Below are 17,160 nucleotides of genomic sequence, written 5' to 3'. Positions count from 1 at the left end.
GAAGAAACAGCAGTAAGCACAGGGAAATATCTGCTTCGAAATCCAAAACGCAGCTATCTAAGAGAATGGTTGTCAATGTGTGCACTCAACTTCCAGAGTTAAACCCGTGTGTGGATTCAGCAGTCTGCAAACACTTTCTCTGCAGAGTCCCAAAACAGGCGTTTTCAGCCCTTTACCGGCATATGGAAGAAACAGCAGTAAGCACAGGGAAATATCTGCTTCTAAATCCAAAACGCAGCTATCTAACAGAACGGTTGTCAATGTGTGCACTCAAATTCCAGAGTTAGACCCGTGTGTGGATTCAGCAGTCTGCAAACACATTCCTTGCAGAGTCCCAAAACAGGCGTTTTCAGCCCATTACCGGCATATGGAAGAAACAGCAGTAAGCACAGGGAAATATCTGCTTCTAAATCCAAAACGCAGCTATCTAACAGAACGGTTGTCAATGTGTGCACTCAACTTCCAGAGTTAAACCCGTGTGCGGATTCAGCAGTCTGCAAACACTTTCTGTGCAGAGTCCCAAACAGGCGTTTTCAGCCCATTGCCGACATTTGGGAGAAACAGCAGTAAGCACAGGGAAATATCTGCTTCTAAATCCAAAACGCAGCTATCTAACAGAACGGTTGTCAATGTGTGCACTCAACTTCCAGAGTTAAACCCGTGTGTCGATTCAGCAGTCTGCAAACACATTCTCTGCAGAGTCCCAAAACAGGTGTTTTCAGCCCATTACCGGCATATGGAAGAAACAGCAGTAAGCACAGGGAAATATCTGCCTCTTAATCCAAAACGCAGCTATCTAACAGAACGATTGTCAATGTGTTCACTCAACTTCCAGAGTTGAACCTGTGTGTGGATTCAGCAGTCTACAAACACTTTCTGTGCAGAGTCGCAAAACAGGCGTTTTCAGCCCATTACCGGCATATGGAAGAAACAGCAGTAAGCACAGGGAAATATGTGCTTCTAAATCCAAAACGCAGCTATCTAACAGAACGGATGTCAATGTGTGCACTCAACTTCCAGAGGTAAACCCGTGTGTGGATTCAGCAGACTGCAAACACTTTCTCTGCAGGGTCCCAAAACAGGCGTTTTCAGCCCAATACCGGCATATGGAAGAAACAGCAGTAATCACAGGGAAATATCTGCTTCTAAATCCAAAACGCAGCTATCTAACAGAACGGTTGTCAGTGTGTACTCAACTTCCAGATTTAAACCCGTGTGTGGATTCAGCAGTCTGCAAACACTTTCTCTGCAGAGTCCCAAAACAGGCGTTTTCAGCCCAATACCGGCATATGGAAGAAACAGCAGTAAGCACCGGGAAATATCTGCTTCTAAATCCAAAACGCAGCTATCTAACAGAACGGTTGTCAATGTGTGCACTCAACTTCGAGAGTTAAACCCCTGTGTGGATTCAGCAGTCTGCAAACACTTTCTCTGCAGAGTCCCAAAACAGGCGTTTTCAGCCCATTACCGGCATATTGAAGAAACAGCAGTAAGCACAGGGAAATATCTGCTTCTAAATCCAAAACGCAGCTATCTAACAGAACGGTTGTCAATGTGTGCACTCAACTTCCAGAGTTAAACCCGTGTGTGGATTCAGCAGTCTGCAAACTCTTTCTCTGCAGAGTCCCAAAACAGGCGTTTTCAGCCCATTACCGGCATATGGAAGAAACAGCAGTAAGCACAGGGAAATATCTGCTTCTAAATCCAAAACGCAGCTATCCAACAGAACGGTTGTCAATGTGTGCACTCAACTTCCAGAGTTAAACCCGTGTGTGGATTCAGCAGTCTGCAAAGACCTTCCCTGCAGAGTCCCAAAACAGGCGTTTTCAGCCCATTACTGGCATATGGAAGAAACAGCAGTAAGCACAGGGAAATATCTGCTTCTAAATCCAAAACGCAGCTATCTAACAGAACGGTTGTCAATGTGTGCACTCATCTTCCAGAGTTAAACCCGTGTGTGGATTCAGCAGTCTGCAAACACTTTCTGTGCAGAGTCCCAAAACAGGCCTTTTCAGCACATAAGCGACATTTGGGAGAAACAGCAGTAAGCACAGGGAAATATCTGCTTCTAAATCCAAAATGCAGCTATCTAACAGAACGGTTGTCAATGTGTGCACTCAACTTCCAGAATTAAACCCGTGTGTGGATTCAGCAGTCTGCAAACTCTTTTTGTGCAGAGTCCCAAAACAGGCGTTTTCAGCCCATTACTGGCATATGGAAGAAACAGCAGTAAGCACCGGGAAATATCTGCTTCTAAATCCAAAACGCAGCTATCTTACAGAACGGTTGTCAATGTGTGCACTCAACTTCCAGAGTTAAACCCGTGTGTGGATTCAGCAGTCTGCAAACACTTTCTGTGCAGAGTCCCAAAACAGGCGTTTTCAGCCCATTACCGGCATATGGAACAAACAGCAGTAAGCACTTGGAAATATCCGCTTCTAAATCCAAAACGCAGCTATCTAACAGAACGGTTGTCAATGTGTACACTCAACTTCCAGAGTTATCCCGTGTGTGGATTCAGCAGTCTGCAAATATTTTCTCTGCAGAGTCCCAAAACAGGCATTTTCAGCCCATTACCGGCATATGAAAGAAACAGCAGTAGGCACAGGGAAATATCTGCTTCTAAATCCAAAACGCAGCTATCTAACAGAACGGTTGTCACAGTGTACACGCAACTTCCAGAGTTAAACCCGTGTGTGGATTCAGCAGTCTGCAAACACTTTCCCTGCAGAGTCCCAAAACAGGCGTTTTCAGCCCATTACCGGCATATGGAAGAAACAGCAGTAAGCACAGGGAAATATCTGCTTCTAAATCCAAAACGCAGCTATCTAACAGAACGGTTGTCAATGTGTGCACTCAACTTCCAGAGTTAAACCCGTGTGTGGATTTAGCAGTCTGCAAACACTTTCTCTGTAGAGTCCCAAAACAGGCGTTTTCAGCCCATTACCAGGTTATGGAAGAAACAGCAGTCAGCACAGGGAAATATCTGCTTCTAAATCCAAAACGCAGCTATCTAACAGAACGGTTGTCAATGTGTGCACTCAACTTCCAGAGTTAAACCCGTGTGTGGATTCAGCAGTCTGCAAACACTTTCTCTGCAGAGTCCCAAAACAGGCGTTTTCAGCCCATTACCGGCATATGGAAGAAGCAGCAGTAAGCACAGGGAAATATCTGCTTCTAAATCCAAAACGCAGCTATCTAACAGAACGGTTGTCAATGTGTGCACTCAACTTCCAGAGTTAAACCTGTGTGTGGATTCAGCAGTCTGCAAACACTTTCTCTGCAGAGTCCCAAAGCAGGCGTTTTCAGCCCATTACCGGCATATGGAAGAAACAGCAGTAAGCACAGGGAAATATCTGCTTCTAAATCCAAAACGCAGCTATCTAACAGAACGGTTGTCAATGTGTACACTCAACTTCCAGAGTTAAACCCGTGTGTGGATTCAGCAGTCTGCAAACACTTTCTGTGCAGAGTCCCAAAACAGGCGTTTTTAGCACATTAACGACATTTGGAAGAAACAGCAGTAAGCACAGGGAAATATCTGCTTCTAAATCCAAAACGCAGCTATCTAACCGAACGGTTGTCAATGTGTGCACTCAACTTCCAGAGTTAAACCCGTGTGTGGATTCAGCAGTCTGCAAACACTTTCTCTGCAGAGTCCCAAAACAGGCGTTTTCAGCCCAATACCGGCATATGGAAGAAACAGCAGTAAGCACAGGGAAATATCTGCTTCTAAATCCAAAACGCAGCTATCTAACAGAACGGTTGTCAATGTGTGCACTCAGCTTCCAGAGTTAAACCCCTGTGTGGATTCAGCAGTCTGCAAACACTTTCTCTGCAGAGTCCCAAAACAGGCGTTTTCAGCCCATTACCGGCATATGGAAGAAACAGCAGTAAGCACAGGGAAATATCTGCTTCTAAATCCAAAACGCAGCTATCTAACAGAACGGTTGTCAATGTGTGCACTCAACTTCCAGAGTTAAACCCGTGTGTGGATTCAGCAGTCTGCAAACACTTTCTCTGCAGAGTCCGAAAACAGGCGTTTTCAGCCCTTTACCGGCATATGGAAGAAACAGCAGTAAGCACAGGGAAATATCTGCTTCTAAATACAAAACGCAGCTATCTAACAGAACGGTTGTCAATCTGTGCACTCAACTTCCAGAGTTAAATCTGTGTGTGGATTCTGCAGTCTGCAAACACATTCTCTGCAGAGTCCCAAAACAGGCGTTTTCAGCCCATTACCGGCATATGGAAGAAACAGCAGTAAGCACAGGGAAATATCTGCTTCTAAATCCAAAACGCAGCTATCTAACAGAACGGTTGTCAATGTGTGCACTCAACTTCCAGAGTTAAACCCGTGTGTGGATTCAGCAGTCTGCAAACACTTTCTCTGCAGAGTCCCAAAACAGGCGTTTTCAGCCCATTACCGGCATATGGAAGAAACAGCAGTAAGCACAGGGAAATATCTGCTTCTAAATCCAAAACGCAGCTATCTAACAGAACGGTTGTCAATGTGTGCACTCAACTTCCAGAGTTAAACCCGTGTGTGGATTCAGCAGTCTGCAAACACTTTCTGTGCAGAGTCTCAAAACAGGCGTTTCAGCCCAATACCGGCATATGGAAGAAAGGGCAGTAAGCACAGGGAAATATCTGCTTCTTGATCCAAAACGCAGCTATCTAACAGAACAGTTGTCAATGTGTGCACTCAAATTCCAAAGTTAAACCCGTGTGTGGATTCAGCAGTCTGCAAACACTTTCTGTGCAGAGTCTCAAAACAGGCGTTTTCAGCCCAATAGCGGCAGATGGAAGAAAGGGCAGTAAGCACAGGGATATATCTGCTTCTAAATCCAAAATGGAGCTATCTGACAGAACGGTTGTCAATGTGTGCACTCAACTTCCAGAGTTACACCCGTGTGTGGATTCAGCAGTCTGCAAACACTTTCTCTGCAGAGTCTCAAAACAGGCGTTTCAGCCCAATACCGGCATATGGAAGAAAGGGCAGTAATCACAGGGAAATATCTGCTTCAAGATCCAAAACGCAGCTATCTAACAGAACAGTTGTCAATGTGTGCACTCAAATTCCAGAGTTAAACCCGTGTGTGGATTCAGCTGTCTGCAAACACTTTTTGTGCAGAGTCTCAAAACAGGCGTTTTCAGCCCAATACCAGCAGATGGAAGAAAGGGCAGTAAGCACAGAGAAATATCTGCTTCTAAATCCAAAATGCAGCTATCTAAGAGAACGGATGTCAATATGTGCACTGAACTTCCAGAATTACACCCGTGTGTGGATTCAGCAGTCTGCAAATACTTTCTGTGCAGAGTCTCAAAACAGGCGTTTTCAGCCCAATAACGGCATAAGGAAGAAAGGGCAGTAAGCACAGGGAAATATCTGCTTCTAAATCCAAAACGTAGCTATCTGACAGAACGGTTGTCATTGTATGCACTCAACTTACAAAGGTAAACCCGTGTGTGGATTCAGCAGTCTGCAAACAATTTCTGTGCAGAGTCTCAAAACAGACCTTTTCAGCCCAATACCACCAGATGGAAGAAAGGGCAGTAAGCACAGGGAAATATCTGCTTCTAAATCCAAAGCACAGCTATCTAACAGAACGGTTGTCAATGTGAGCATGCAACCTCCAGAGATAATCCCGTGTGTGGATTCAGCAGTCTGCAAACACTTTCTCTGCAGAGTCCCAAAACATTCGTTTTCAGCTCCGTACTGGTATATGGAATAAAGGGCAGTAAGCACAGGGAAATATCTGCCTCTAAATCGAAAACGCAGCTATCTAACAGAATGGTTGTCAATTTGTGCACTTAACTTCCAGAGTTAAACCCGTGTGTGGATTCAGCAGTCTGCAAACACTTTCTGTGCTGAGTCTCAAAACAGGCGTTTCATCCTAATACCGGCATATGGAAGAAAGGGCAGTAAGCACTGGGAAATATCTGTTTCTAAATCCAAAACCCAGCTATCTGACAGAACGGTTGTCCATGTGTGCACTCAACTACCAGAGTTAAACCCGTGTGTGGATTCAGCATTCTGCAAACACTTTCTTTGCAGAGTCTCAAAACAGGCGTTTTCTGCTCAATACCGGCAGATGGAAGAAAGGGCAGTAAGCACAGTGAAATATCAGCTTCTAAATCCAAAACGCAGCTATCTAACAGAACGGTTGTCAATGTGTGCACTCAACTTCCAGAGTTAAACCCGTGTGTGGATTCAGCAGTCTGCAAACACTTTCTGTGCAGAGTCCCAAAATAGGCGTTTTCAGCCCATTAACGGCATATGGAAGAAACAGCAGTAAGCACAGGGAAATATCTGCTTCTAAATCCAAAACGCAGCTATCTAACAGAACGGTTGTCAATGTGTACACTCAACTTCCAGAATTAAACCCGTGTGTGGATTCATCAGTCTGCAAACACATTCCCTGCAGAGTCCCAAAACAGGCGTTTTCAGCCCATTACCGGCATAAGGAAGAAACAGCAGTAAACACAGGGAAATATCTGCTTCTAAATCCAAAACGCAGCTATCTACCAGAACGGTTGTAAATGTGTGCACTCAACTTCCAGAGTTAAACCCGTGTGTGGATTCAGCAGTCTGCAAAGACCTTCCCTGCAGAGTTCCAAAACAGGCGTTTTCAGCCCATTACCGGCATATGGAAGAAACAGCAGTAAGCACAGGGAAATATCTGCTTCTAAATCCAAAACGCAGCTATCTAACAGAACGGTTGTCAATGTGTGCACTCAACTTCCAGAGTTAAACCCGTGTGTGGATTCAGCAGTCTGCAAACACTTTCTCTGCAGAGTCCCAAAACAGGCGTTTTCAGCCCATTACCGACATTTGGAAGAAACAGCAGTAAGCACAGGGAAATATCTGCTTCTAAATCCAAAACGCAGCTATCGAACAGAACGGTTGTCAATGTGTGCACTCAACTTCCAGAGTTAAACCCGTGTGTGGATTCAGCAGTCTGTAAACACTTTCTCTGCAGAGTCCCAAAACAGGCGTTTTCAGCCCATTACCGGCTTATGGAAGAAACCGCAGTAAGCACAGGGAAATATCAGCTTCTAAATCCAAAACGCAGCTATCGAACAGAACGGTTGTCAATGTGTGCACTCAACTTCCAGAGTTGAACCTGTGTGTGGATTCAGCAGTCTGCAAACACTTTCTGTGCAGAGTCCCAAAACAGGCGTTTTCAGCCCATAACCGGCATATGGAAGAAACAGCAGTAAGCACAGGGAAATATCTGCTTGTAAAACCAAAACGCAGCTATCTAACAGAACGGTTGTCAATGTGTGCACTCAACTTCCAGAGTTAAACCCGTGTGTGGATTCAGCAGTCTGCAAACACTTTCTCTGCAGAGTCCCAAAACAGGCGTTTTCAGCCCATTACCGGCATATGGAAGAAACAGCAGTAAGCACAGGGAAATATCTGCTTCTAAATCCAAAACGCAGCTATCTAACAGAACGGTTGTCAATGTGTGCACTCAAATTCCAGTGTTAGACCCGTGTGTGGATTCAGCAGTCTGCAAACAGATTCCCTGCAGAGTCCCAAAACAGGCGTTTTTCAGCCCATTACCGGCTTATGGAAGAAACAGCAGTAAGCACAGGGAAATATCTGCTTCTAAATCCAAAACGCAGCTATGCAACAGAACGGCTGTCAATGTGTGCACTCAACTTCCAGAGTTAAACCCGTGCGTGGATTCAGCAGTCTGCAAAGACCTTCCCTGCAGAGTCCCAAAACAGGCGTTTTCAGCCCATTACCGGTATATGGAAGAAACAGCAGTAAGCACAGGGAAATATCTGCTTCTAAATCCAAAACGCAGCTATCTAACAGAACGGTTGTCAATGTGTGCACTCAACTTCCAGAGATAAACCCGTGTGTGGATTCAGCAGTCTGCAAACACTTTCTGTGCAGAGTCCCAAAACAGGCCTTTTCAGCCCTTTACCGACATTTGGGAGAAACAGCAGTAAGCACAGGGAAATATCTGCTTCTAAATCCAAAACGCAGCTATCTAACAGAACGGTTGTCAATGTGTGCACTCAACTTCCAGATTTAAACCCGTGTGTGGATTTAGCAGTCTGCAAAGACCTTCCCTGCAGAGTCCCAAAACAGGCGTTTTCAGCCCATTACCGGCATATGGAAGAAACAGTAGTAAGCACAGGGAAATATCTGCTTCTAAATCCAAAACGCAGCTATCTAACAGAACGGTTGTCAATGTGTGCACTCAACTCCCAGAGTTAAACCCGTGTGCGGACTCAGCAGTCTGCAAACACTTTCTGTGCAGAGTCCCAAAACAGGCGTTTTCAGCCCATTACCGACATTTGGGAGAAACAGCAGTAAGCACAGGGAAATATCTGCTTCTAAATCCAAAACGCAGCTATCTAACAGAACGGTTGTCAATGTGTGCACTCAACTTACAGAGGTAAACCCGTGTGTCGCTTCAGCAGTCTGCAAACACTTTCTCTGCAGAGTCCCAAAACAGGTGTTTTCAGAGCGTTACCGGCATAGGGAAGAAACAGCAGTATTCACAGGGATATATCTGCTTCTTAATCCAAAACGCAGCTATCTAACAGAACGTTTGTCAATGTGTGCACTCAACTTCCAGTGTTGAACCTGTGTGTGGATTCAGCAGTCTGCAAACACTTTCTGTGCAGAGTCCCAAAACAGGCGTTTTCAGCCCATTACCGGCATATGGAAGAAACAGCAGTAAGCACAGGGAAATATCTGCTTCTAAATCCAAAACGCAGCTATCTAACAGAACGGTTGTCAATGTGTGCACTCAACTTCCTGAGTTAAACCCGTGTGTGGATTCAGCAGTCTGCAAACACTTTCTCTGCAGAGTCCCTAAACAGGCGTTTTCAGCCCATTACCTGCATATGGAAGAAACAGCAGTAAGCACAGGGAAATATCTGCTTCTAAATCCAAAACGCAGCTATCTAACAGAATGGTTGTCAATGTTTGCACTGAACTTCCAGAGTTAAACCCGTGTGTGGATTCAGCAGTCTGCAAACACTTTCTCTGCAGAGTCCCAAAACAGGCGTTTAAAACCCAATACCGGCATATGGAAGAAACAGCAGTAAGCACAGGGAAATATCTGCTTCTAAATCCAAAACGCAGCTATCTAACAGAACGGTTGTCAATGTGTGCACTCAGCTTCCAGAGTTAAACCCCTGTGTGGATTCAGCAGTCTGCAAACACTTTCTCTGCAGAGTCCCAAAACATGCGTTTTCAGCCCATTACCGGCATATGGAAGAAACAGCAGTAAGCACAGGGAAATATCTGCTTCTAAATCCAAAACGCAGCTATCTAACAGAACGGTTGTCAATGTGTGCACTCATCTTCCAGACTTAAACCCGCGTGTGGATTCAGCAGTCTGCAAACACTTTCTCTGCAGAGTCCCAAAACAGGCGTTTTCAGCCCATTACCGGCATATGGAAGAAACAGCAGTAAGCACAGGGAAATATCTGCTTCTAAATCCAAAACGCAGCTATCTAACAGAACGGTTGTCAATGTGTGCACTCAACTTCCAGAGTTAAATCTGTGTGTGGATTCTGCAGTCTGCAAACACATTCTCTGCAGAGACCCAAAACAGGCGTTTTCAGCCCATTACTGGCATATGGAAGAAACAGCAGTAAGCACAGGGAAATATCTGCTTCTAAATCCAAAACGCAGCTATCTAACAGAACGGTTGTCAATGTGTGCACTCAACTTCCAGAGTTAAACCCGTGTGTGGATTCAGCAGTCTGCAAACACTTTCTCTGCAGAGTCCCAAAACAGGCGTTTTCAGCCCATTACCGGCATATGGAAGAAACAGCAGTAAGCACAGGGAAATATCTGCTTCTAAATCCAAAACGCAGCTTTCTAACAGAGCGGTTGTCAATGTGTGCACTCATCTTCCAGACTTAAACCCGTGTGTGGATTCAGCAGTCTGCAAACACTTTCTCTGCAGAGTCCCAAAACAGGCGTTTTCAGCCCATTACCGGCATATTGAAGAAACAGCAGTAAGCACAGGGAAATATCTGCTTCTAAATCCAGAACGCAGCTATCTAACAGAACGGTTGTCAATGTGTGCACTCAACTTCCAGACTTAAACCCGTGTGTGGATTCAGCAGTCTGCAAACACTTTCTCTGCAGAGTCCCAAAACAGGCGTTTTCAGCCCATTAGCGGCATATGGAAGAAACAGCAGTAAGCACAGGGAAATATCTGCTTCTAAATCCAAAACGCAGCTATCCAACAGAACGGTTGTCAATGTTTGCACTCAACTTCCAGAGTTAAACCCGTGTGTGGATTCAGCAGTCTGCAAAGACCTTCCCTGCAGAGTCCCAAAACAGGCGTTTTCAGCCCATTACCGGCATATGGAAGAAACAGCAGTAAGCACAGGGAAATATCTGCTTCTAAATCCAAAAAGCAGCTATCTAACAGAACGGTTGTCAATGTGTGCACTCATCTTCCAGAGTTAAACCCGTGTGTGGATTCAGCAGTTTGCAAACACTTTCTGTGCAGAGTCCCAAAACAGGCCTTTTCAGACCATAAGCGACATTTGGGAGAAACAGCAGTAAGCACAGGGAAATATCTGCTTCTAAATCCAAAACGCAGCTATCTAACAGAACGGTTGTCAATGTGTGCACTCAACTTCCAGAGTTAAACCCGTGTGTGCATTCAGCAGTCTGCAAACACTTTCTGTGCAGAGTCCCAAAACAGGCGTTTTCAGCCCATTACCGGCATATGGAAGAAACAGCAGTAAGCACAGGGAAATATCTGCTTCTAAATCCAAAACGCAGCTATCTAAGAGAATGGTTGTCAATGTGTGCACTCAACTTCCAGAGTTAAACCCGTGTGTGGATTCAGCAGTCTGCAAACACTTTCTCTGCAGAGTCCCAAAACAGGCGTTTTCAGCCCATTACCGGCATATGGAAGAAACAGCAGTAAGCACAGGGAAATATCTGCTTCTAAATCCAAAACGCAGCTATCTAACAGAACGGTTGTCAATGTGTGCACTCAAATTCCAGAGTTAGACCCGTGTGTGGATTCAGCAGTCTGCAAACACATTCCTTGCAGAGTCCCAAAACAGGCGTTTTCAGCCCATTACCGGCATATGGAAGAAACAGCAGTAAGCACAGGGAAATATCTGCTTCTAAATCCAAAACGCAGCTATCTAACAGAACGGTTGTCAATGTGTGCACTCAACTTCCAGAGTTAAACCCGTGTGCGGATTCAGCAGTCTGCAAACACTTTCTGTGCAGAGTCCCAAACAGGCGTTTTCAGCCCATTGCCGACATTTGGAAGAAACAGCAGTAAGCACAGGGAAATATCTGCTTCTAAATCCAAAACGCAACTATCTAACAGAACGGTTGTCAATGTGTGCACTCAACTTCCAGAGTTAAACCCGTGTGTCGATTCAGCAGTCTGCAAACACATTCTCTGCAGAGTCCCAAAACAGGTGTTTTCAGCCCATTACCGGCATATGGAAGAAACAGCAGTAAGCACAGGGAAATATCTGCCTCTTAATCCAAAACGCAGCTATCTAACAGAACGATTGTCAATGTGTTCACTCAACTTCCAGAGTTGAACCTGTGTGTGGATTCAGCAGTCTACAAACACTTTCTGTGCAGAGTCCCAAAACAGGCGTTTTCAGCCCATTACCGGCATATGGAAGAAACAGCAGTAAGCACAGGGAAATATGTGCTTCTAAATCCAAAACGCAGCTATCTAACAGAACGGATGTCAATGTGTGCACTCAACTTCCAGAGGTAAACCCGTGTGTGGATTCAGCAGTCTGCAAACACTTTCTCTGCAGGGTCCCAAAACAGGCGTTTTCAGCCCAATACCGGCATATGGAAGAAACAGCAGTAAGCACAGGGAAATATCTGCTTCTAAATCCAAAACGCAGCTATCTAACAGAACGGTTGTCAGTGTGTACTCAACTTCCAGATTTAAACCCGTGTGTGGATTCAGCAGTCTGCAAACACTTTCTCTGCAGAGTCCCAAAACAGGCGTTTTCAGCCCAATACCGGCATATGGAAGAAACAGCAGTAAGCACCGGGAAATATCTGCTTCTAAATCCAAAACGCAGCTATCTAACAGAACGGTTGTCAATGTGTGCACTCAACTTCCAGAGTTAAACCCCTGTGTGGATTCAGCAGTCTGCAAACACTTTCTCTGCAGAGTCCCAAAACAGGCGTTTTCAGCCCATTACCGGCATATTGAAGAAACAGCAGTAAGAACAGGGAAATATCTGCTTCTAAATCCAAAACGCAGCTATCTAACAGAACGGTTGTCAATGTGTGCACTCAACTTCCAGAGTTAAACCCGTGTGTGGATTCAGCAGTCTGCAAACTCTTTCTCTGCAGAGTTCCAAAACAGGCGTTTTCAGCCCATTACCGGCATATGGAAGAAACAGCAGTAAGCACAGGGAAATATCTGCTTCTAAATCCAAAACGCAGCTATCCAACAGAACGGTTGTCAATGTGTGCACTCAACTTCCAGAGTTAAACCCGTGTGTGGATTCAGCAGTCTGCAAGACCTTCCCTGCAGAGTCCCAAAACAGGCGTTTTCAGCCCATTACTGGCATATGGAAGAAACAGCAGTAAGCACAGGGAAATATCTGCTTCTAAATCCAAAACGCAGCTATCTAACAGAACGGTTGTCAATGTGTGCACTCAACTTCCAGAGTAAAACCCGTGTGTGGATTCAGCAGTCTGCAAACACTTTCTGTGCAGAGTCCCAAAACAGGCCTTTTCAGCACATAAGCGACATTTGGGAGAAACAGCAGTAAGCACAGGGAAATATCTGCTTCTAAATCCAAAATGCAGCTATCTAACAGAACGGTTGTCAATGTGTGCACTCAACTTCCAGAATTAAACCCGTGTGTGGATTCAGCAGTCTGCAAACTCTTTCTGTGCAGAGTCCCAAAACAGGCGTTTTCAGCCCATTACTGGCATATGGAAGAAACAGCAGTAAGCACCGGGAAATATCTGCTTCTAAATCCAAAACGCAGCTATCTTACAGAACGGTTGTCAATGTGTGCACTCAACTTCCAGAGTTAAACCCGTGTGTGGATTCAGCAGTCTGCAAACACTTTCTGTGCAGAGTCCCAAAACAGGCGTTTTCAGCCCATTACCGGCATATGGAACAAACAGCAGTAAGCACTTGGAAATATCCGCTTCTAAATCCAAAACGCAGCTATCTAACAGAACGGTTGTCAATGTGTACACTCAACTTCCAGAGTTAACCCGTGTGTGGATTCAGCAGTCTGCAAACATTTTCTCTGCAGAGTCCCAAAACAGGCATTTTCAGCCCATTACCGGCATATGGAAGAAACAGCAGTAAGCACAGGGAAATATCTGCTTCTAAATCCAAAACGCAGCTATCTAACAGAACGGTTGTCACAGTGTACACGCAACTTCCAGAGTTAAACCCGTGTGTGGATTCAGCAGTCTGCAAACACTTTCCCTGCAGAGTCCCAAAACAGGCGTTTTCAGCCCATTACCGGCATATGGAAGAAACAGCAGTAAGCACAGGGAAATATCTGCTTCTAAATCCAAAACGCAGGTATCTAACAGATACGGTTGTCAATGTGTGCACTCAACTTCCAGAGTTAAATCTGTGTGTGGATTCAGCAGTCTGCAAACACATTCTCTGCAGATACCCAAAACAGGCGTTTTCAGCCCATTACCGGCAAATGGGAGAAATAGCAGTAAGCACAGGGAAATATCTGCTTCTAAATCCAAAACGCAGCTATCTATCAGAACGGTTCTCAATGTGTGCACTCACCTTCCAGAGTTAAACCCGTGTGTGGATTCAGCAGTCTGCAAACACTTTCTGTGCAGAGTCCCAAAACAGGCGTTTTCAGCCCATTACCGGCATATGGAAGAAACAGCAGTAAGCACAGGGAAATATCTGCTTCTAAATCCAAAACGCAGCTATCTAACAGAACGGTTGTCAATGTGTGCACCCAACTTCCAGAGTTAAACCCGTGTGTGGATTCAGCAGTCTGCAAACACTTTCTGTGCAGAGTCCCAAAATAGGCGTTTTCAGCCCATTACCAGCATACGGAAGAAACAGCAGTCAGCACAGGGAAATATCTGCTTCTAAATCCAAAACGCAGCTATCTAACAGAACGGTTGTCAATGTGTGCACTCATCTTCCAGACTTAAACCCGTGTGTGGATTCAGCAGTCTGCAAACACTTTCTCTGCAGAGTCCCAAAACAGGCGTTTTCAGCCCATTACCGGCATATGGAAGAAACAGCAGGAAGCACAGGGAAATATCTGCTTCTAAATCCAAAACGCAGCTATCTAACAGAACGGTTGTCAATGTGTGCACTCAACTTCCAGAGTTAAATCTGTGTGTGGATTCTGCAGTCTGCAAACACATTCTCTGCAGAGACCCAAAACAGGCGTTTTCAGCCCTTTACCGGCATATGGAAGAAACAGCAGTAAGCACGGGGAAATATCTGCTTCTAAATCCAAAACGCAGCTATCTAACAGAACGGTTGTCAATGTGTGCACTCAACTTCCAGAGTTAAACCCGTGTGTGGATTCAGCAGTCTGCAAACACTTTCTCTGCAGAGTCCCAAAACAGGCGTTTTCAGCCCATTACCGGCATATGGAAGAAACAGCAGTAAGCACAGGGAAATATCTGCTTCTAAATCCAAAACGCAGCTTTCTAACAGAGCGGTTGTCAATGTGTGCACTCATCTTCCAGACTTAAACCCGTGTGTGGATTCAGCAGTCTGCAAACACTTTCTCTGCAGAGTCCCAAAACAGGCGTTTTCAGCCCATTACCGGCATATTGAAGAAACAGCAGTAAGCACAGGGAAATATCTGCTTCTAAATCCAGAACGCAGCTATCTAACAGAACGGTTGTCAATGTGTGCACTCAACTTCCAGACTTAAACCCGTGTGTGGATTCAGCAGTCTGCAAACACTTTCTCTGCAGAGTCCCAAAACAGGCGTTTTCAGCCCATTACCGGCATATGGAAGAAACAGCAGTAAGCACAGGGAAATATCTGCTTCTAAATCCAAAACGCAGCTATCCAACAGAACGGTTGTCAATGTTTGCACTCAACTTCCAGAGTTAAACCCGTGTGTGGATTCAGCAGTCTGCAAAGACCTTCCCTGCAGAGTCCCAAAACAGGCGTTTTCAGCCCATTACCGGCATATGGAAGAAACAGCAGTAAGCACAGGGAAATATCTGCTTCTAAATCCAAAAAGCAGCTATCTAACAGAACGGTTGTCAATGTGTGCACTCATCTTCCAGAGCTAAACCCGTGTGTGGATTCAGCAGTCTGCAAACACTTTCTGTGCAGAGTCCCAAAACAGGCCTTTTCAGACCATAAGCGACATTTGGGAGAAACAGCAGTAAGCACAGGGAAATATCTGCTTCTAAATCCAAAACGCAGCTATCTAACAGAACGGTTGTCAATGTGTGCACTCAACTTCCAGAGTTAAACCCGTGTGTGGATTCAGCAGTCTGCAAACACTTTCTGTGCAGAGTTCCAAAACAGGCGTTTTCAGCCCATTACCGGAATATGGAAGAAACAGCAGTAAGCACAGGGAAATATCTGCTTCTAAATCCAAAACGCAGCTATCTAAGAGAATGGTTGTCAATGTGTGCACTCAACTTCAAGAGTTAAACCCGTGTGTGGATTCAGCAGTCTGCAAACACTTTCTCTGCAGAGTCCCAAAACAGGCGTTTTCAGCCCATTACCGGCATATGGAAGAAACAGCAGTAAGCACAGGGAAATATCTGCTTCTAAATCCAAAACGCAGCTATCTAACAGAACGGTTGTCAATGTGTGCACTCAAATTCCAGAGTTAGACCCGTGTGTGGATTCAGCAGTCTGCAAACACATTCCTTGCAGAGTCCCAAAACAGGCGTTTTCAGCCCATTACCGGCATATGGAAGAAACAGCAGGAAGCACAGGGAAATATCTGCTTCTAAATCCAAAACGCAGCTATCTAACAGAACGGTTGTCAATGTGTGCACTCAACTTCCAGAGTTAAACCCGTGTGCGGATTCAGCAGTCTGCAAACACTTTCTGTGCAGAGTCCCAAACAGGCGTTTTCAGGCCATTGCCGACATTTGGAAGAAACAGCAGTAAGCACAGGGAAATATCTGCTTCTAAATCCAAAACGCAGCTATCTAACAGAACGGTTGTCAATGTGTGCACTCAACTTCCAGAGTTAAACCCGTGTGTCGATTCAGCAGTCTGCAAACACATTCTCTGCAGAGTCCCAAAACAGGTGTTTTCAGCCCATTACCGGCATATGGAAGAAACAGCAGTAAGCACAGGGAAATATCTGCCTCTTAATCCAAAACGCAGCTATCTAACAGAACGATTGTCAATGTGTTCACTCAACTTCCAGAGTTGAACCTGTGTGTGGATTCAGCAGTCTACAAACACTTTCTGTGCAGAGTCCCAAAACAGGCGTTTTCAGCCCATTACCGGCATATGGAAGAAACAGCAGTAAGCACAGGGAAATATGTGCTTCTAAATCCAAAACGCAGCTATCTAACAGAACGGATGTCAATGTGTGCACTCAACTTCCAGAGGTAAACCCGTGTGTGGATTCAGCAGTCTGCAAACACTTTCTCTGCAGGGTCCCAAAACAGGCGTTTTCAGCCCAATACCGGCATATGGAAGAAACAGCAGTAAGCACAGGGAAATATCTGCTTCTAAATCCAAAACGCAGCTATCTAACAGAACGGTTGTCAGTGTGTACTCAACTTCCAGATTTAAACCCGTGTGTGGATTCAGCAGTCTGCAAACACTTTCTCTGCAGAGTCCCAAAACAGGCGTTTTCAGCCCAATACCGGCATATGGAAGAAACAGCAGTAAGCACCGGGAAATATCTGCTTCTAAATCCAAAACGCAGCTATCTAACAGAACGGTTGTCAATGTGTGCACTCAACTTCCAGAGTTAAACCCCTGTGTGGATTCAGCAGTCTGCAAACACTTTCTCTGCAGAGTCCCAAAACAGGCGTTTTCAGCCCATTACCGGCATATTGAAGAAACAGCAGTAAGCACAGGGAAATATCTGCTTCTAAATCCAAAACGCAGCTATCTAACAGAACGGTTGTCAATGTGTGCACTCAACTTCCAGAGTTAAACCCGTGTGTGGATTCAGCAGTCTGCAAACTCTTTCTCTGCAGAGTTCCAA

Source organism: Aotus nancymaae, unplaced genomic scaffold, assembly GCF_030222135.1.
Source record: "Aotus nancymaae isolate 86718 unplaced genomic scaffold, 86718_ANA_hifiasm-v0.15.2.pri h1tg000122l, whole genome shotgun sequence".
NCBI lineage: Eukaryota > Metazoa > Chordata > Mammalia > Primates > Aotidae > Aotus > Aotus nancymaae.
This window is presented reverse-complemented; position numbering follows the sequence as displayed.